At 48.4% G+C, this 20548-nt stretch overlaps 1 long non-coding RNA gene and 1 pseudogene across 4 annotated transcripts; both read right to left on the bottom strand.

Moving 5' to 3' along the window:
• Positions 1 to 3462: 3462 nt before the first annotated feature.
• LOC109550697 (uncharacterized) lies at positions 3463 to 14896 on the bottom strand. Of its 4 annotated transcripts, none has more exons than XR_012326881.1 (3): positions 14579 to 14802; positions 12978 to 14440; positions 3463 to 5205 (listed from the first exon to the last, which is right to left on the bottom strand). It is a non-coding gene; the product is annotated as an uncharacterized lncRNA (long non-coding RNA). The 4 variants fall into 4 exon arrangements; XR_002177313.3 differs by having other exon boundaries at positions 12978 to 13176; positions 14253 to 14796; XR_002177312.3 differs by having other exon boundaries at positions 12978 to 13176; positions 14121 to 14795.
• A 3565-nt stretch (positions 14897 to 18461) lies between these two features.
• On the bottom strand, positions 18462 to 18767 carry LOC101319291 (non-histone chromosomal protein HMG-14 pseudogene; annotated as a pseudogene).
• Between the last annotated feature and the right edge of the window lie 1781 nt (positions 18768 to 20548).

Consider the following 20548-nt stretch of genomic DNA (forward strand, 5'->3'; position numbering starts at 1 on the left):
TGGGCAGCCCTGAAATCATTCTGTTAGTAATACCACACATACTGTTGTGTCCCATGCCACATTTATCCAGATTAAGCCCTTTTCTATAACGCACACACCCCTCATACACAGCTATTCATATGCGTACAGAGTACTGAAACTTTAGGGGAACTGAAAGGATTTATATCTTAAGATACATATAACTTAAAATTCACAGTTCAATATACCTGTTGCTAAAAATTCCCCCAGGTGTTTCTGAAATAGGGTTCTGATCTTTGGATTTTTATTTGGTATTTCCCTTCCTTTCTCCCCCATATTTCTGTCCTCTCTCAAAAGAACAACTCCAAAGATATAATAAATCCTCCCCCCCCCCCGTTTTTTTTTCCCCGGCCACGCAGCTTGAGGGATCTTAGTTCCCCACCAGGGATCAACCCTGTGCCCCCTGCAGTGGAAGCGCAGAGTCCTAACCACTGGACCACCACGGAAGTCCCTTCCCTTTTCTTAGACACTGAAATTCAGTTCATCCCAGCCTCTGCTCCAGGATTTTGCAACCCTGGACAGAAGGGCCTTTCGTATAATGGGATCCACCCTCCTTAGAAAGGCGCATGGGTTGTAAGTAGCAAAAAGTTTTCTCTCCTTTCCATACCAAAAGGTTCATTCTTTTAATCCATTCTCCACCCAGAGCAGAGTGTTCTTTAAAAAGTGTAAATCAGATTACATTACAGCCCGGTGCATCCCTGCTGGCTTCCCAAAGCCATTAGAATAGAAGCCAAACCCCTTTCCTGGGCACACACCTGCACCCTTTCCTGCATCCTTTTCCTGGGCACGTACCCATTTCTGCTCTCAGATCTCCAAATGTGTTTTAGGTTGTGTTGTGTCCCCTCCCTGCCCTCTCCCTGCTTACAATGTACATAGGAACTCAGACAGGGAGGAGGAGCCCACCCCAGGCCTCTTGCTCCCCTTTGTAACCCCCACTACCCAGCCTTCATCGGAACTCGCTGGATCTCTTCTCCTGGGGGCGGGGGGGAACTGGCTTGGGGTGATCACCCAGGATCTTCCAGATCTTTTGTTCCAGAGTTGGACCTTGGCTTTCAAAACTCAAAAGCCAAAATTTGAACTCTTGTTCTCTTCACTGTGCTACAATGATCCTCTCTTGAGGTGATGGTCCAACTGCCCTAGATTGGGGAGGGGCACGGCATGACAGGAAGAAGCCGGAGCGAACACTTTAGTGAATGCATCAGCTTGTGTTTGTCTTTGTCTCTTGGCAAAGACACCCTAGCAAGACGGCCAGCTTCTTTCTGTGAATACTTTGATAAGCTCTTGGATGGAGAGGTGGGCAGACACCCCAAGGGGCAACTCGAGGGACAGAGGGCGGTTTCTGTCCAGCTAACGACCTGGCTTACGTCGAGGGGGGGGTGAGTGCTGACAGTGGACCCAGGAGTGCTCAGGCTAGTGAGGAAGTTTTGAGAGACTGTACATTAATAGTAAACGGAAACGTGAAGCAGGGAAGAGAAATAGTATCTGATTCCACTTAGATGACATACCTAGAGTAGTCAATTCATAGCGACAGAAAGTAGCGTGGTGGTTACCAGGGCTTGGGGGGAGGGGAAAATGGGGAGCTATTGTTTAATGGGTGTAGGTTTTCAGTTTGAGATGATGAAAAAGTTCTGGAGGTGGAAAGTGGTGAAGGTTGCACAATGATATGAGTGTACTTAATGCCACTAAACTGTACACTTAAAAGTGATTAAAATGTTAAATTTTCCGTTATGTGTATTTTATCACAATTAGAACAATTTTTTAAATTGCATAATAATTATAGAGTTCATGGGAAAAATGGAGTTGGGACAGAACACTCAAAAATTTTGTCAATTACACATTTTAAAAAATATGTAGGAACCTAATAAAACAGTAGCACCGTTTTACAAGTGTTAAATGGTTAAAAAACACATAAATATGACAATAAACATGGTACTTCACCGTGAAGGAAAAAAAACAAGAAAGATACAGAACAGAGATTCTCAAACTTTTTGGTCTCAAGACCCCTTTACACTCTTAAAGCGTTTTGAAGAACTCCAAAGAGCTTGTGCTTATATGATTGATATCTATCGATATTCTCCATATTCAAAATTAAAGCTGAGAAATGTGTAGCAAACAAAAACACAGAAGCACACAGTCCATCAGGGTGATGACATCATCACATGTCACGTAGGCTCCGGGAAACCCCACCACACATTCATGAAAGAAGGAAAGGGAAAAAGGCAAAAATAACAGCATAATATTCTCTTATGAGAATAGTTTTGACCTTCTGGGTCTTAAAAGGGTTCAGGGGACTCCCAAACATTCCCAGAACACACTTTGAGAGTGGCTGGTCTATTCTAGAACTAAGGCAAGGTCTCTAGAGAGGCCTGTAGAGAGGATGGGAAAGGGGGAGGAGAGGGTATCGGAATGGGAAGTCAAGTACAGTCGGGAAAGGCCCCACTAGGAGGGGCTCCAGAAAGGCCGATGGACACAGGGAGACTTGCAGAGAGACACAGCTGTGCCCACCTGACCCCGTATAGCGGTCCCTGCAGTTTAGCAAGTGGGCCCAAGGCTGCCCACACGCAGCTGCTCCCCGGGAGTACAACTTCCGGCCCTTCCCCAGGGCCCCCAGCAACGAGGCTCTCCAGGTTATTCCCGATTTGACACAGGAAGGAGCAGTTGTTTGAAAGCAGTTTTCTGCCGGCCAAGCGAGGGATGGCCAAGCCCTGCCCTGTGATGCTCCCGCAGATCCAACGTGAGTGGCAGCCAGTTTAATAAGGCTTATTTAAAAACAAAGACAAATCAGCTTATTCTCAGTGTGAAATGAGTTGTGTTCGGCCTTAAGCCCCTGTGGTCAGTCAGCGCTCTGCGGCTATGCCAGCTGTCCCAGTCCCCGCAGACCGCCTTAGTGAAGGTTACGTCCCCTTTCCAGTGACGAGGAGCAGAAATCCAGTAATGCATTCAGTGCAGTGAAAACTTAATCCCAAATATCATTTTTACTCATCTGAGGAAAGTTAACCCGCTGAAGATTCAATTCAACAAACACTGCCTCTGAATTGAGGTCATCCGTTTACTTAATTGTAACGTTGCTGCTTCTTGCATGAGAGCTGATCAACACCCAGGTCAAGGCTCTGTGATGGGTTTTATTCATCATGTTTTCTGCTTCCCTCTGAAGCCAGGATGGAGTGGGGATTGGCAATGTGCTCGCGCTGATGCCAAGTGGAGCTCCCAAAACATGCAGGCATTTATGGGTCAGGAGGGGGTCACAGGCACAGGGGTGTCAGATGACACTCCCCTTGGGAAGGCTAGGAAACTGCAGGAGCCTCTTCAGCAGGGGGTTCCTGGGCCACATGGGAGAAATGGGGGAAGGGCTCTGGAACCTGAAAGGAAGGCCCCTGCACTTCCAGAGTAGGGCACTGTGGTGGTCAGGGTTCTCCAGAAAATAGAACTGCTAAGGTGTACATATACATAGGAAAAGATTGATTCTACAAAATTGGCTCACACAGTCATTGAGGCTGACAGGGCCCAAGATCTGCAGGGTGTGCAGCCAGCTGGAGATCCAGGAGAGCCAATGGTGTAGCTCCAGGCTGAGGCTGAAGGCCTGAGAACCAGGAGAACCAGTGCTATAAGTTCCATTCCAAGAGCTGGCAGGCCAAGGGCCAGGAAGAGCCAATGCTTCAGTTCCAGTTGGAAGGCAGGAAAGAGCCAACATCCTGGTCAGAAAGCAGTCAGACAAGGAGAATTCTACCTTACTCAGAGGATGGTCAACCTTTTTGTTCTATTCAGGCCTTCAGCTGATTGGATGTGACCCACCCACAGTAGGGAGGGCAATCTGCTTTACTTAGGCCACTGATTTAAATGTTAATCTCATCCAGAAACAGCCTCACAGAAACACCCATCATAATGTATGACCAAATATCTGGGTACCCTGGGGCCCAGGCAAGTTGACACATAAAATTACTCATCACAGGGCTTCCCTGCTGGCGCGGTGGTGGAGAGTCCGCCTGCCGATGCAGGGGACGCAGGTTCGTGCCCCGGTCCGGGAAGATCCCACATGCCGCGGAGAGGCTGGGCCTGTGAGCCATGGCCGCTGAGCCTGCGCGTCCGGAGCCTGCGCTCCACAACGGGAGAGGCCACAACAGTGAGAGGCCCGCGTAAGGCAAAAAAAAAAAAAAAAATTACTCATCACAGACACCCAAAGAGAAAGGGAGACAAAGATTATCTCCAAATCAGGAGGGAAAGGGTGGTGCTCATTTAGGAGCAAGAGAAAGCGCAAAAACTGGCTGTTCCAGGTCAGGCTGATGGTTGTGGCTGGGCTGGGGGCTCCCCCTTGTGAGTTCTCCCGGTCCTGCAGCGGTGGGGAGCATACCATGGACGTAGGCTAACTTGGAAGGGCCTATAGGGCCTGGACCGTTAGAAACCAGGCTTTGGGGCAGTAATCACCACTCCCAACTCTGGGGCCAAGGAGGACCTACCCCCAGCTTCTGGGCCTTTCAAGACAAGGCGACATCTTAGACCAGGGTGTCTCCCCTCCTAACTGCATTTCTACAGATTTATTAATTAAGGCTGAATCTCTGACAACCAACAGTGAGAGGAAAGGGCCTTCACCAAGGAGAAAAGAAGGAATAAGAATTCAGAGAACCTGCCCGGGACCCTTGCAACACCTGGCAAGTACATCATCTTATTGAGCAATGAAGAAGGTCATGGTGGCCCACCTGTAATTAATCACAATTAATTATGATATAATCAACATAAGGGAGTGCCTATGATAAACCTGACCCTGTGTCTTATGGTCTTAACTCGTTTAATCCATTAATGACATTAACTGGAACAACCCCAGAAGGTGGGAACCATTATCCTTCCCATTTTTTAAAGGAAGAAAGTGAGGCACATAGACAGGCACTGACATGGGGTCATACAGCTACTGAGGGATAGAGCTGGGATCTGAACCCACACTGTCCTTCTGGAATTAACCACTACACTATGCCACCTCCTCGCATGAGTGAGTTCCCCATGTGGGGTCCCTAGGGTTTGGGTCATGCCCTGGGCACCCGGGAAACTGAACGGAGAAACAGCTGGGCCCAGGCCTGAGGGCACAGCTGAGTGGAGTGAAAAGCAGGCTTGCTGGGGGTGAAGAAAGAGCCGACCGGCTTCCAACCTGGATCCTTCTGTCTCCTGTCTTCCTCTTGCCATGGCCACATGCAGCCCCTGGAAGAGGATTACCAGAAAGTTAGGAAAGAAACAGACAGCCACCTGTTAAACGGAAAAACCAAAGGCCCCGAATGGCGTCACCTGTGCTAAAACCCATGCTAACTGACCTAGACTGCATACCTGACCTGACTGTAGTTTGACCTTCCCCAGGAGTGTAGTGGTAATCGGCCAGTCTGGAATTTTCTGGTCAGCACCAGTGAAGTGCTCTATCACAGGGCCCTGTCCATCCCCCACCAAGGGATGAAGAGGTAACCTGCGTGATAGGCCCTCATCCCCACCCCCCACCCCCTGAGAGAAGGTGATCTGGTCTGAAACAATCCTCTTCCTTTGCTGATAGCTTCTGTGTGCCGCCCTCCTCCTGCCTATAAAAACCTTCCAGTTCATACAACCCCTCTGAGCACCCTTCTACTTACTAGGTGGGATGCTGCTGCATTCTTGAATCATTGAATAAAGCCAATTAGATCTTCAGATTTACTCATTTAAATTTCGTTTTTTAACACACTTAAAGCAAGGCTAAGGGGGAGGTGGCAGCCCCAGGTACAGCGGTGTGGGCACCACTGCCTGCAGCGAGGGCTGACGTTCTGGAACAGGGAAGGCAAGAGGCTGTTCCCTGACTGAGGGCCCTTCAGCCTCCTGTGCCCACTCCAGGCTCCCCTGTTACATCTGTAAACCCCGTGGTGACAGCGACTCTGTCTTCTCTCAACACTCAGCAGACAGTCTACCAACCCAGTGGCCCCTCTGCTCTGAACTGCTGTGACAACGCTTCCCAAGCCAGCCTTGGGCCTCTCTTTATCCCTGAGGAAAACAGCTAAGTCTGCCCTTCGAGTCCAGAACAAGCTCTGAATTTTAATTCTGGATTTAATTCCATGTGGGTTGAGCCAGGAGCCATTCGGAGACGGATTAGCAGCCCTGACACTCAGCCTCTTGTCTTTGGGAAAAGGGCCATGAATCAGCACCCACTAAGCCCACCGCCTGTGGAAGTCTCCCTGCGACTCAGATAGTGCCTTTGGGAATGACCCCTCTGGGCCAATTCATCATCTTTTCGGGATCACTCTGCCTACCCCAAAGCAGGATTCAGCAACATGACGGGGAGGCAGCCAGAGAGGAAGGACACAGCAGAAATAGGAGGTATAATACCAATGGCCACGGATTCGTGGAGTGGGAGGTTTTCCTCCTCATGGCCCTTGATAGACACCAACACACACCAAAACTAGGAGAATAAAAGGGAGTCTGAGGAATTGGGGCTTGTATCAGTCAGAGTCCTTCAGAAAAACAGAACCAGCAAGAGATATGCATGTATAGTCTGAAGGGGTCTGAGAACGAAGAGAGTTGATGGTGTACATTCCATTATGAAAGCCAGCAGACTAAAGACCCAAGAAGAGCTCATGCTTCAGTTCATGTCCAAACACAGGAAAAGACTGATGTCCCAGCTCAACAGTCAGGCAGGAGGAATTCTCTCTTACTTGCAGAAGAGTCAACCTTGTTGTTCTATTCAGGCCTTTGACTATTTAGATGAGGCCCACCCACAGCAGGAGGGCAATCTGCTTTATACCATCTGTGGATTCAGATATTAATCTCATCCAAAACCACCCTCAGAGACGCACCTAAAATAATGTTTGACCAAATATCTGGGCATCCTGTGCAAAATACGTACAGCCTGGGCCATATGTAAATCCAAAACAGACTGTTCCCTTCTATCTCTAACCTAACAAAATTATTTATGCTGACATTTCATTTTAGGAATAAACATTGTGACACAAATCATTTATTCAGTCCCTCTAATAATTATCAACTCCTCTGTGGAGTGATTTTTTCATTTGTTCTGGCTGCCACTCGCTGGGAGGTCCCTGTCTGAGCCACGGTTCGCTATCAGGACTGCATCCAATCCTTCCGAGGTTGTCCCCATCAGATTGATGGTCACTGGGTCCCTGGCACCTGGTGTTCTGTTACAGCTAGTGCAGCATGGCCTTGTGCCCACACACCATGGCTGGGAACACACACCTGCCCTGTGGCCTGGAGGCAAAGAGCCTCTGCGACAGCGGCTGTCTGCCTTGCCACCGGCTCTGTTGTGCCCACCAACGCTGGCTGCTCTGGAGCGGTGGGCAGGCATGGCGCTCACCCCTGCTGCCGCCATCCAGTTGGTGCCAGCAGGGGCTGCCAGCGTCCTCTCCAGCATCTGGCCACCTGGTAACCTCTGGGCTACCTGGGCCAATGTCATTTGATGGTTTAGAGTCTCATGAACTCATACTTTTTACCATCTGGTATGAGAGGATTTCAATATTTTCATCACCATGAGGACTTACCAGTGTGTCCTCAGCAAATAACAACCCTGAGTCAGAAGGACCTCGGGGACATGAGGAAGGGGATGGAGATAGAGGGGGACAAATGACGAGGGCTTTCCCTATTGGCTAGACAGGAACAGTTCAGGCAGGCAGCCCAGGAATCTAGGATTGAGACCGCCAGTGTCACTGTGGAGATGGGGAATGAGAAGCTAGAAAGAGAAGCTAGAAGTACGGGTCTGCTTTGAACATCTCAACTCTGTGCACTTAACCACTCAATGGTAAGAATTAAGGGTGGAGTGCTGGGCATATATTACTATGTACCATGCACCCATACCATGCCAGGCCCCATAGAAGGCATGCCCCAAATAGTTTTCTTTACGTTTCTCAAAAAAAAAAAAATCTCTTTAAAGAACATATTATTGGGCTTCCCTGGTGGCGCAGTGGTTAAGAATCCACCTGCCAATGCAGGGGACATGGGTTCGAGCCCTGGTTCGGGAAGATCACACATGCCACAGAGCAACTAAGCCCGTGCGCCACAACTACTGAGCCTGCGCTCTAGAGCTCGCGAGCCACAACTACTGAAGCCCACGCACCTAGAGCCCGTGTTCCGCAATAAGAGAAGCCACCGCAGTGAGAAGCCCACACGCCGAAATGAAGAGTAGCCCCCGCTCGCCACAGCTAGAGAAAGTCTGCGCACAGCAACAAAGACCCAATGCAACCAAAAATAAATAATAAATAAATTTTTAAAAATCATATTAAAAACTATCAATGAGATTTAAAAGAAAAAGAACATATTATTATCTTGTATTTCACATGAGGAGAGTAAAGCTCAGGGAGTTTGGATTTATTCATTCATCCCATAGATGAACATACTGTGCCAAGCACTAGGTAAGAACTGACCCAATAGACATGGGCCCTGCCTTCACGGAGCTTGCAGTCTGGTGAGCAAGACCCACATTAAAGAAATGAGCCCACAAATAAATATACAATTATATTATACATCACCATAAAATGCAGTTAAAAAAAAAAAGGCCAAGGGTGCCATGAGAGTGAATGACATGGGGACCTAATATAGACAGACCACTCAGGGAGAACTTCCATCTGCAGGAGCCCACAGTGACTCAGCCAGTGAGCAGCAGAACCAGGATTCTAACCCACAGCGTTGCTCTTCCCACTGGCTTCCCCATCACGAAGCCAATGGGAATGGAGGGGCGGACCAATCTCCCCTTATATTTAGTCTATACATCTTGGATGTATTTTAGGCTGCTGAGGCCCAAGGTTCTCACTTCTACATTCCCGCCATCTATCCTACCTCCCTCCCTCAGTGTATGGGGTTAGGATAAGTCAGACATGGGAGGCTGGTGATGGGACACTTTAAAAAAATGTTGAACAGTAGCAAGATGTCTTGAGGCCCATTCCTGACTTTGCTACTTGCCAAGGATGAGACTGAGACACTTTGGTTTACCTAAACTCTAAGGGGTCATGCAATGATCATGGTTACCTTTTACTAAGCACCTACCACATGTCAGGAGCTGAACAGCGGCTCTGAATGAGCATTGTCATCTGTGGTTGCCTGAAATACCAACCCTGATTCTTCACTCCTCCCTGCACCCATGCCCTTGCCATGGGCCAATTGTGGGCAGATTGTGTTTCCTGATCCCTGTCTCTGGGCTCAGTCACGTGATTTATTTTAGACAATGGGATGTTAATAGATAAGATGCAAGCAAGGACTTGAACTATGCTTGAGCAGTCTTTTTCTTGTGTCTCTGCCATTGCTGTGAGAAGAGATTCCCCAGGCGGCTATTGCCACTTCAGCCTGGGCCCACAGTGAGGTTCATGGAGGAGACTGGAGTCATCCAGACATGCAGCTTGAACCAGAGCTGCCCAGCCTAGCCCAGCTACAACAGCTGGTCCCAGCCAACCCTTAGAAACATTAGAAATAAATAGTTTATTGTTGGATGTCACTGAGATGTGGTAGTTGTTACACAGCAGTAGCTAGCTGATACGGTATTTCAACCTCATAACAACTCTGTGAAGTAAGTATTTTCTCTACCGTTTTACAGATGGATACACTAGAATTGAGGTTTATACATTGGCCTATGTCATAAAATTAGCATGTGGCAGAGTTAGGATTTAAATCTAGGACCTTCTGGGGCTAAAGCCCAAAATGTAGGTGTTGGTGCTGCTTCAATAAGACATTTGCATTAATACTGATCCTGTGATGATGTAAATTTGGACATGATGTAATTGACAGCTGGCCCCTAGAACCTGGAGCTGCCCAGCTACACAAGCTCATCCCAGTTGTTTTATAAACTTATCAATGATGCCACCCTATTTCATGCATGTAAAATTTTTATCCTCATTTAGTAGCATTACAGCAGGTTTTGTTCTATTATAATTCTCTAGAGATCAAGAGGAATTTTTAGAATAAAACTTCAGTGTCTGGGAAAGGGAAAAAGAGAAATGAAGGAGATGGGTTGTGTTTAAGAAGATAAAAATCCCAGCGAGGGAAAGAAGGAAAAAAATGATTACTATTATTCATTCCAAGGAGCTGGAGTGGAGCTGCCATTCCAACCAGATCAGGGAGGAGGCTCTTGGGGTTATAATCAGGCAAGTGACAATGGTGACTTGATCGAGGATGAAAGGGTTAAGTGAGCACCTGAAGAATGAAAGCACATGATGTGACCAAGTGCCCTAAAGCCACACTGTGAAGGAACTGGGCAAGTAAACCCACTTAATCGCAATGACATCCTCCAAGCCACAGAGCCCAACTCTGGCTCAGAGCCAGTTTCCAGTTAACTGGGCACCTCACCTCTTCTCCAGTCTGAGAAGCGGCTCCCAAATGAGCTGGAGGAAGGGTCCCCAGCAGGGACCTTGTCCTCACAGCAGGAGGGCAGCTGTGCAGTCAGGGCACCTCACTCTTCCCACGGGCGCACCCACCCGGGCCCGAGGTGCGTCCCCACTCCATCTGGGAGGACTGCAGACCTGCGTGGAGGCCAGAGAGATTCTGGAGAGGCTTCTGGTTTTCACAGAGGCCAAGCTGGGGCTGGGGAGTAGGGGGTAGGGAACAGCGTGTGGGAATCCAGGGTTGAGCTGCTTTGGGTCAGAGATTGGTCTTCCATCTTCAGTGTGTGAACTGAAAGCCAGGAGGGGGGTCGATCTGTCTGCCAAAGGATGCACCAAACCTCCACCCTTCACGCCTTCAGGCTCAGCTCTCAAGGAAGGCCTGCGGACAGGGATCAGAAGCCCTTGGCCTGTGTCGGGCTGTCCCTGGAGGCAGCAGGCATCTGCTTCCTACTCCCTTAAAACTCAGTAGTGGAAACTTGGGGAAAATAAAGGACAACCATGTGGGTCACTGAAATATACCACCACTACAGCCTTGCTGCCTCCAGCGTCCCCAGACTTGGCTCCAGAGGCCAGTTCTGCCGGGGGGTGGGGGAGTACACCTTTCCCTGCTTAAGCATCTGGGTCATGACTTTGCTAAGTGTTTGTGTCTGAGCGGACTGACTTAGGCAGTGACTAAGCTTGGAAGTCATAAAACGTGGTACTAAACCTGTCAGTAAGGCTGTCATCTGGGCCAGGATGCAGACCCTGGGTGTTGTTTGCAGCGAGGAAAGTCCTCTTGCTTCCAGCTCCTCCAAGTGCCCTAGGCCATCCCTGCCTGATGTGCTCTGAAATCCAGAGGCTCTCCAGGTGCTTTCTGATGGGCCAGGAGGTCCAGCTGGGACCCACCTCGGGTGCAGAGCAGGACTGAGCCATGGCAGAAAGATGGGCCAGGATCAGTGGGACCAGTTGACCTACGCCGGGTGATCCTCTGAAGCCCTTTCTAAACGTATTGGCATTTCTCTAATGATTAATGATGTTGAGCATTCTTTCATGTGTTTGTTGGCTGTCTGTATATCTTCTTTGGAGAAATGTCTATTTAGGTCTTCTGCCCATTTTTGGATTGGGTTGTTTGTTTTTTAGTTATTGAGCTGCATGAACTGCTTATACATTTTGGAGATTAATCCTTTGTCAGTTGCTTCATTTGCAAATATTTTCTCCCATTCTGAGGGTTGTCTTTTGGTCTTGTTTATGGTTTCCTTTGCTGTGCAAAAGCTTTGAAGTTTCATTAGATCCCGGTAAGACAGGAATAAAGACACAGACCTACTAGAGAATGGACCTGAGGATATGGGAGAGGGAAGGGTAAGCTGTGACAAAGTGAGAGAAAGGCATGGACATATATACACTACCAAACGTAAGGTAGATAGCTAGTGGGAAGCACCTGCATAGCACAGGGAGATCAGCTCGGTGCTTTGTGACCGCCTGGAGGGGTGGGCTATCGAGGGTGGGAGGGAGGGAGACGCAAGAGGGAAGAGATATGGGAACATATGTATATGTGTAGCTGATTCACTTTGTTATACAGCAGAAACTAACACGCCATTGTAAAGCAATTATACTCCAATAAAGATGTAAAAAATAAATAAATGTATTGGCAGAGGCTGCTGGTGTTTGACAGGGGGGCTGCCTCCCTGGAGGTGTCCAGCTCAGCTCCTTGCAACAGCGTCTGCTTCCTGTGGATGGTTTCACACACAGTGGCTGTGAAACCTGCGGTCTGAAGAGCCTGACCTCAGCTCAGCTCAGCTCAGCCGCGTGACTTAGGCAGGAAGCATCCTCTCTCTAAGCCTCAATTTTTTTCAGCTATAAGATGGGAACAACAGTATCACCTCTCCTGCCTGCCCCACAGGCATTGGGAAAGGCTCAAGAGTAATGATATATTCAGAGGATTTGAAAAAGGGCACAGTGCCATATAACAATGAAGAATAACAAGTCTTGAGTTCAACCCAGCAGACCTTTACCAAGTGCCACCGTTGTGCCAGACGATGTCTGGGCACCAGAGATGCAGAGCTGAGGGAAAGAGATACAGTTCCTGCCCCCGTGGGCTCAGCACTCTGCTGGATGCTCGGAGGAGACAAAAATGTATCCTAATAGTAGCACTAACAATTTTAATAACAGCTCATTCACTGAACGCTTTTATGGCTCAGGCTTGAGCTAAATACTTCACATAACTGTAAATCCTTGAACGACTAGGCAAGGAAGACATTGTTATGTCCATTTTGCAGGTGAGGAAACTGAGGCTCAGTAGAGTGTAGTCGTTTGTCCAAGCGCACTCAGCTAAGAAGTGACTTCAAAATCTCTCCTTACCAGATGTGCATCTCCTCTCCTGGACTTAGCCAGCATGCACGTGTTTTATATAGTTTCCTCTTACAACCATTAAAACAGAACTAAAGAGCTTCGTGCTTTATTATATCAGTGTATAAAGGGATGTGTGTGTAGGGTCTATATAGAGCGCCGGTCTGGAAGCATCTCACCTGTCCTCCTACTTAGGTTGGACCCATCTCCCAGCAGGTGAGCAGCCTCTCTGTCCAGTTGGCCCATGAGTGGTGGTCCCATCGTACCCTGGCCCAACCTTCTGCTTATTGAAAAACAAGCAGACTGGGGACTTACCTGGCAGTCCAGTGGTTAAGACTCCGCGCTTCCAGTGAAGGGGGCACAGGTCCGATCCCTGGTCGGGGAACTAAGATCCCATATGCTCCGCAGCGCAGCCAAAAAGAAAACAAACGAACACCAGGCAGACTGGCCCGATCGAGGCCTCCTTTTCCTGCTGCGGAACCTTGGGCGCGTTCTCGCACTGAGCTGGTGTCCTCTGTGAGACGGAGAGAAGAGTGACACCTGTTTTGAGGGGATTTTGTGGAGACGACAGAGAAGATGCCACTACGAAGCGTGTGGATCCCAGAAAGGCATCACTGCCTGCTCGTCCCCTTCCCCTGCCCTCCTTCCTGCCTTCTCTCCTCCGTGTCTGTTCCCAGGCCTTCAAGGTGGAGGGCCAGCAGGCCAGGCTCCTGCTCTGGAAGCTTCTCTCACTTCTTAGAGGGCTCGGCCCAGCAGAGGCTGGTGGTTTTTCCTTGTTAGAGTTAGAGGATTGTGGTGACTGGCCTGGGCACCCGGGAAGGTGGGGAGACTGTCCTGCAACACAGCATGTCTTAGATGTGGCTCTGAACAGATGTGTGGGCCAAACACCATTCCTTCAGCTGGCAAGCGCTTGAGGGGCTCCAGCTGGCCTACAGGCTCAGGGAACATGGAGATAAACCCTCCCTCAGGGGCTCTCCAAGGCCAGAGGGGACATGTGCTCACATCCATGCTATAAAGGGCTGCAAATGTTTCCATGAAGTCTTCATGGAGAGCTGCTGGGACCCATAGGTGAGGGTGGGGATTCCTGCAGGGAGGGGAGAGCTCAGGACTGGCTTCCTGGATGGGCTCCCCCATTGTAAGAATTGAAGGATGACTCCGAGGAAGCAGGGCTGAAGGAGAAGTCAAAGCAATGGCGTGGAGGCATTTGGGGAGCCACAGGGGATTCCGTGTGGCAGAGCAGAGGGGAGACCCCAGGGGAAGCAGAGGGGCACGCAGAAGGGTACCAGCTGGGGAGGCAGGGGGAGGGGGAAGATCCAGGAGGACTTGTGGGTGTGTTCTGGGCCAGGGGGAGCCCGGGATTCAGGGACACGGATGACCAGATTCACCCCTCATGCAGCATGGACTCAGGGGAGACTAGAGACCTTGAAGCTTGAGGGTCCCAGTTAGGACAGTTCTGACCTGGAAGGTCACTGTGTTCAGCTTCCTGTTTCCATTTCACTTGTTCCGGGATAAGAACTGGCTTATCAAGGAGTAGGGTCCAATTAATATTCTTCCCAGTACTTCATGAGAACCTTAAAGGAACACACACACCTGAGGGTGGCATTCCATGCTGCCTCTTTTCTCAGGACAGAATGGCTTCCCCAGGCGCAGACTTGGGCCTGTCACTGAGCACACCTCCAAGGCAACTCAACTGTCCTCACCATGTTAATGTTCAGAGTTGATTCTTTTCAGCCCCATGAGCCAACTTGAAGGCAAGCATTTTCCATCTTCCCAAATCACTGTGACCCAAAAGAAAATAAGAAAGCTAATATTTAAGCTTCTGCCTCCTGGAGAAATTGAAAACTTGACCACTTTTTCTTTGTTTCTGCTACATCTAGTTCAGTTGTTCTTAAGCTTGAGAGTGAATAGGAACTCACTTGCGGTGTCCGTTAAAATGCCAGTCCTCGGGTCCCACCTTGAGATACTCTAGTTCCACAGGGCTGGAGTGGAGCCCGGGAATCTGCAGTTTAAGTTGCCCTGGTGGTCAGAGACCACACGGAGAAAACTGAAGTTTGGCCTCCCCGTTACTCACAAAAGCTTTGAGCTGATGCAGCCTCCGCTACCCCGGCCCCGCCATTGTCTCCTTTCCTTGTATGACCTCAGCTCCGGATTGCATAACGGAAGGCATCTGATGAGTCAGGAAAGAAGAAATTTCCTAGCTGTGTGGTAACTCTGCCAGAATCCTGGCCTCCACATGCAGGAAGACGTCGGGGCGGGGGGGGGGAGGCAGATGTTGGAGGTTGCCTCCCAGCAGCCACCACCCCCGCCCCCATCCACCCTTCCATGTTCTTTCTTGCTAAATAGAACCCCAGTCCTGTTCCGGAATCAGGTGACATGTGTTTCATGGCAGGCTGGTCCCCAGCCCCAGCCCCAGGGAGGAATCTTGATTGGTCTAAATGAGAGGTTTTCAATCCTGGCTGTACCTTCAAGCATCAGGGGAAATTTTAAAGATAGCCACGAATGTATCCCATCTGAGATCAGTTAAAGCAGAGTCTGTAGGACTGGGATTTTGGCATAGATACATTTTTTGTTTTGTTTTGTAATTCTGCAGGTGATTCTAGTGTACAGCCATGGTTCAGAACCAAACCAATCGTAATAGTAATTCCATTCTCCTTGCCAATGGTTGACTTAAGAATGAACGCATGGCATGTTTATGGCATAAAAGGAGATATAAATGGAAGGATCCATATTCTTCAAAAGGGGCATGAGGAAAAGTTATGTCTTCTTCTGGCCTTTGGACATTGTGTGAGAGTGATGGCAGCCATCTTGCGGCCATGAGGGACAAGCTTGCAAAGGTCACTGTGCTGATGATGGCTGAGCAAAACCATGGCAGGAACCTGGGTCTTGCATTTGCTATTGAAGCCTTGCATTCAATATTGAACTGCTAAGTTAACCAACCCTGGAGCCACCTTATCTCTGGACTTCTGGTTATGTGAGATAGTAAATGTCTTCCTTATTAGTTAAATCACTGGTTAGGTCTTTTTTTTTTTTTTTTGGTTGCTTTGTTTTGTTGCTGATTCACCAGCAAAAAGCATCTTAGATGACACAAGACAGAAAATTCTATCAAGGCTGCCTGTTGGTTCCAATTGCCCTTCTAATGATGCCCTTCTTATCTTTCTGTAATGAATAACCACACCTCCCTTCCACAGCACCTCAACTGAATCTGGCTCCCTTAGGACTCCAGAGAGGCAGAACACCATACTGACTAAGCCCATGGGTTCTGGCACTGAAGTCCGCCTGCCTGATTCAGATATGCTCTCCACTACTGACTAGCTGTGTGATTTCTGGTAGTTATTTAAGCCCTCTGAGCCTCAGTTCAGTCATCTGTAACTTAGGGATAACTTTTACCTATTTCCCAAATTCGGGGATTTAACATGTGGATTTCATGAGCTAATCCACACGAAAGGCCATTTCACAACATTCTAGGTGCCTCCTACTCAGTATTGGGTTAGACATAGGGAGTCTGAGTTTACTAGAACAGTCCCAACTTTTCAGTAAAGGCAATTCAGTAGTAAAACTAAATGCCTTTCTATGACTGTAATTGTAAAAGTCAAGAAAAGCCCTTCGCCAAGCTCTGTCTCAATTCCTGTTTCAAGCAATGAGGTCTCCATGGCTTTTTCAGGGAACAGAGTGAGCATAGTTTTTATATCCTCTGACAAAGCAGAGGTGAGCTGAGGTGTTCCATCGTACTTTTACTGGGCACAGCACAGACATGCGTGTCACCACAAGCTGTTCTTGCCGCTGCAGCCGTAAACCCTCAGAGGCTGAGGATGCCAGTTTCCTGACACATGATTCATCGGGCTCAGGATATCCCACAAAGATGCTGGTCTATCTGTGTGTTTCTGTAATGTCTACTGCCATGCACTCAGGAGCACTTGAAAGAGAATCACAAAGGTGGGAGAAAGCAGCCTCCTGGGTTCTGGGGCCTCTCCCGGTGAGGTGTGGCCAAAGGGCTGAGGGCCAATCAAGACAAGAAGTAGGTCTACCTCTTCTGGAATGTTCTGATCCCAGGGGTGAGCCTGGGTTACAAGTTCAAGGAGTTCTTAAGCCTAGCCCCTCAACAGCAGGGGCCCTTTCCCTACCACTGCAGCCCACAGTATCTGTGGGCAGTGTCCAGGCAAAGGACACCAGTGGCTAAAGACATCTCCCTGGTCTCCCTGGGGTTCCAGCCTTCAACCTGGCTTTGCCAGCAGTCACATGCTTGCTCTGCTGTTCAGCGTGGCTAGCTCCGAAGAGTAGGATTGGATCGGAGGAGGAAACTATGTCCACATTTTACTTTAATCACATCTGGTTGAATTTGTTGCAATGAAAATGTGGGGTTTTAAGTACACTTGTTTTTACTCCCTTAAAATGACAGTGGAGATTGGTGGAGAGCAGAGGGATGGGGCCGGTGGATGGGGTCAAGAGACCTTTCCATGACTTGTCTGCAATGAGGGCTTCCTGGTGACCCAACCCAGACAGGGTCTGGGCAGCATGGGGGAGGGAGTGTGGCCCAGCCCTTGCCGCCTTCTTCTTCCCTTCTTGCTTCCAAACACGGGTTTGGTACCCACAGACCGCTTCAGGTCTTGCTCATTCTGTCCATGAGGCTTATTCAGAGGCTGCAGTCAAACCCTAACATCAAAGACGATCTGGACACGGAGCCAGGGTGAAGCCCCAAACTGCCACCATTTGATTATTTTTCCATGTGTCTCATGGTTTTGCTTTGACACTATTTCTACCAGTACCTTTTTTTTTAAAGATTTAATATGTGATACTTAGATATACCCAAAAAGTTTAAAATATAATTACCACCTTTATGCCCACCACCCAGTTTAAGAAACAAACTTTTTACCAATAGAGTTGAAGCTGATCACACTCTCTCCTCCCGCTCCTCAAAATAACCTGAATTTGGCACCCATCCTATGTATCAGTTGGGATTAAGTTTAGCTACAAATCACAGAAAACCCAAAACAGTTGCTCAAGCAAGATAGAAGTTTATTCACTTTCATAAAAAGAGATCTGAAGGAAAGCAGTTCAGGGCTGCTGTGGGAGCTCCATGATACTCAAGGACCAGCTGTCCTGTGTGCCGCCATCTACAGTACAGTTTCTACCTCCCGGACTAAGATAGCTGCAAAGATCCAGCCATTTCATCTACTTTCAAGCCAGCAAGAAGGAGAAGGGAAGGAAAGAAGGTGACTTCTTGAAAACTGCATGCTATGGTTACGTCATATCCCACTGCCCAGAACTGAGTCACAAGGCTGTGCCCAGTTGCAAGAGAAGGTGGAAGCTGTAGCTTTATTCCACCTGGCTCTGTGCCCAGTTAAAAATCAGGAGCTGCCTTCTAAGGCAGAAATGGAGAGTGAGGTTGGGAGACACCTAGTGGTCTCTGCCACATCACAGTCTTTTTTTTTTTTCTTTCATAATTGAGATTTTATTGGTTGTTTTGAGGATCAGTACACAGACATTTCAATTTGTACACAATTCTTAACATACGTACCAAAAATCTAAAAAATCATGTACTTGTGATTCTTTTCTGAACAGTTATTCCAGTGACTTTCCAGCTTAAAATTTGGAGGCAAATTTTCCTTGAGAGGAAATCAAGTAGCAATATCTTCAAATATTGATACGCTGTTACATCGTAAGTCCCCCTAATTCACAATTTAATATCGTATACACTACATACTCAAATTGTCAGTCACAGCACATTAACAAAGTTACTAGAAGAACTGGATTACCACGACCAAAGATGTTAGAGTGCACAAAATTCACAGGTGTGTGATATTAATCAGACTTGGCTTTTTTCTCTCCTGCTTCATCAGAGGCTGGGCTCTCCTCGTTTTTAGTTTCTCCATTTTCTGCAGGGAAGTCTTCTTTAGTCTCTTGGTTAGCCACTTCGGCCTGTTTTCCTTTTGCTCCCCTTCTTCCTTTTGTTTGCATTTTTTTGTCTGAAGATTTATCCTTTCCTGCCACCTCATTTGGTTCAGTTTCCACTTTTGTAGGAGCCGGTTTAGCTGACAACCTCACCGATCTCCTCTTGGGCTCCTCCTTCGCCGCCCCCTCGGTGGAGGTGACCTTCCTCTTGGGCATCGTGGTGGCGGGGCCGGCGCGTGCCAGGTGCCTGCAGGCCGAGATGCGCCAAGAGGCTTCGTGATGTTGGGCTGCCTGACCGCTGCCACTCTTCCCGCCGCCGCCGCCGCCGCCGCCCGAGCTGCTGAGACCCGCCCACATCACAGTCTTAGCCAGAATGCCAATTTAGGACCTTTTTCTTTTTTTTAAAGAACATTTCTAAGTATTTCGTTTAATTCAAGTATGCAAATAATAAAGCTCAATGAATTTTCACAGATGGATCAAGATATAGAATGTTACCAAAAGCCCAGAAAGCCCTCCTTAAAACAAAAAAAGAATTCAATTAGAAAATAAAATCCCGGGCTTCCCTGGTGGCGCAGTGGTTGAGAGTCCGCCTGCCGATGCAGGGGACACAGGTTCATGCCCCGGTCCGGGAAGATCCCACATGCCGCGGAGCGGCTGGGCCCGTGAGCCATGGCCGCTGAGCCTCCGCGTCCGGAGCCTGTGCTCTGCAACGGGAGAGGCCACGACGGTGAGAGGCCCGCATACCACAAAAAAAAAGAAAGAAAGAAAAGAAAATCCCAGGTTAGTAGCTAGCTTATTCCGTGTTGGCTCACAAGAATTTATTTTGCATTACTCCGTGGTCTTAACAAGAGTGTATTCCCACTTTCTCTTCGGTAAGTCTTTCTCCTGATGGACAAACTGAAGTTGAACTTCCCTTAAGAGAAATGCTGACTGACAAGGGATATGTCCATGGATTTGATACAGATGACTTTTACCGTGCAACTATGATGTGCCAGCGGCTATGCTGAGTGAAGATGCCACTTTTGATGCCATCCCCACTCCTGGATCTGCCACTGCCTGGGGTGTGTGACGTCACCTGAAACTGAAGTCACTAGAGCCAGCTCTGCCTTAGGCTTCTCATCTGCAGAATGGGGATAATATTATTGTGATGATTCAAAGAGAAAAATGTTGCCCACGTGGTCTATAAATATGAAACTCAACTTAAAGACGTTGCCCATTCCTCTCGGGAGACCAAGTTTCTGAGTTCTACTTGCACCATTATCGCCCCAGCAAACGGCTCTGTTTCTGATGGTGCCTCGTGGCTCTCATGAAGGCGGGAGCCAGCCACCTCCCGTCACAGAGCTGACGACAAACCGAGCACTGAAGAAGCATCTGCTTGACAGAACCAAGGGCTTGCTATTTTCTCCTTTTTTAACTGGATCTGAGCTGTGACCCCTTTGCCTCATGCTACTGCAGCCCTCCCCTAGGTTTCTGGAACTCTCGGGCTGTCTACATGCTTGACCTTTGTGTCGCCTTCTTCCCTCCCACCCTTTCATATTGTGCCAGCCCATACAGACTTAGCTTTTTTAATCTTGCTTCATAAATCATTTCTGTAAGTCGAGTCCCTGAAAATGTTTCCCCTGAACTGCCTCCAAACCGTATCTAAAACACTTATCTTCTGGTAAATGCATCATAGCCGATTCAGTCTGCCACCGCTGCTGTCATTACCAGGAGAAAGACGATATGGAAACTGCAGAGGAGCAGAAAAGGCAGGCCCTGGCACTCTGTAGGTTGCCATGTGTTTCCCTTTTTTAAAGATGCTGAAACAGCATTGAAAAGCCTTGCGTGTAATTTACATTTTGGTCTTTACCGTAGCGGTATAACCTGGTGGTTAAGGGTTTGGACGCTAGCATGAGTGCTTGGGTTAACGTCCTGGCTTCATCACTTGTTTGCTGTGTGGACCTTGGCCAAGTCACTTAACTTCTCAGAGCCTCCACTTCCTCAGCTATAAAATGGGA

This window comes from Tursiops truncatus, chromosome 16, assembly GCF_011762595.2.
Source record: "Tursiops truncatus isolate mTurTru1 chromosome 16, mTurTru1.mat.Y, whole genome shotgun sequence".
Classification (NCBI taxonomy): Eukaryota; Metazoa; Chordata; class Mammalia; order Artiodactyla; family Delphinidae; genus Tursiops; species Tursiops truncatus.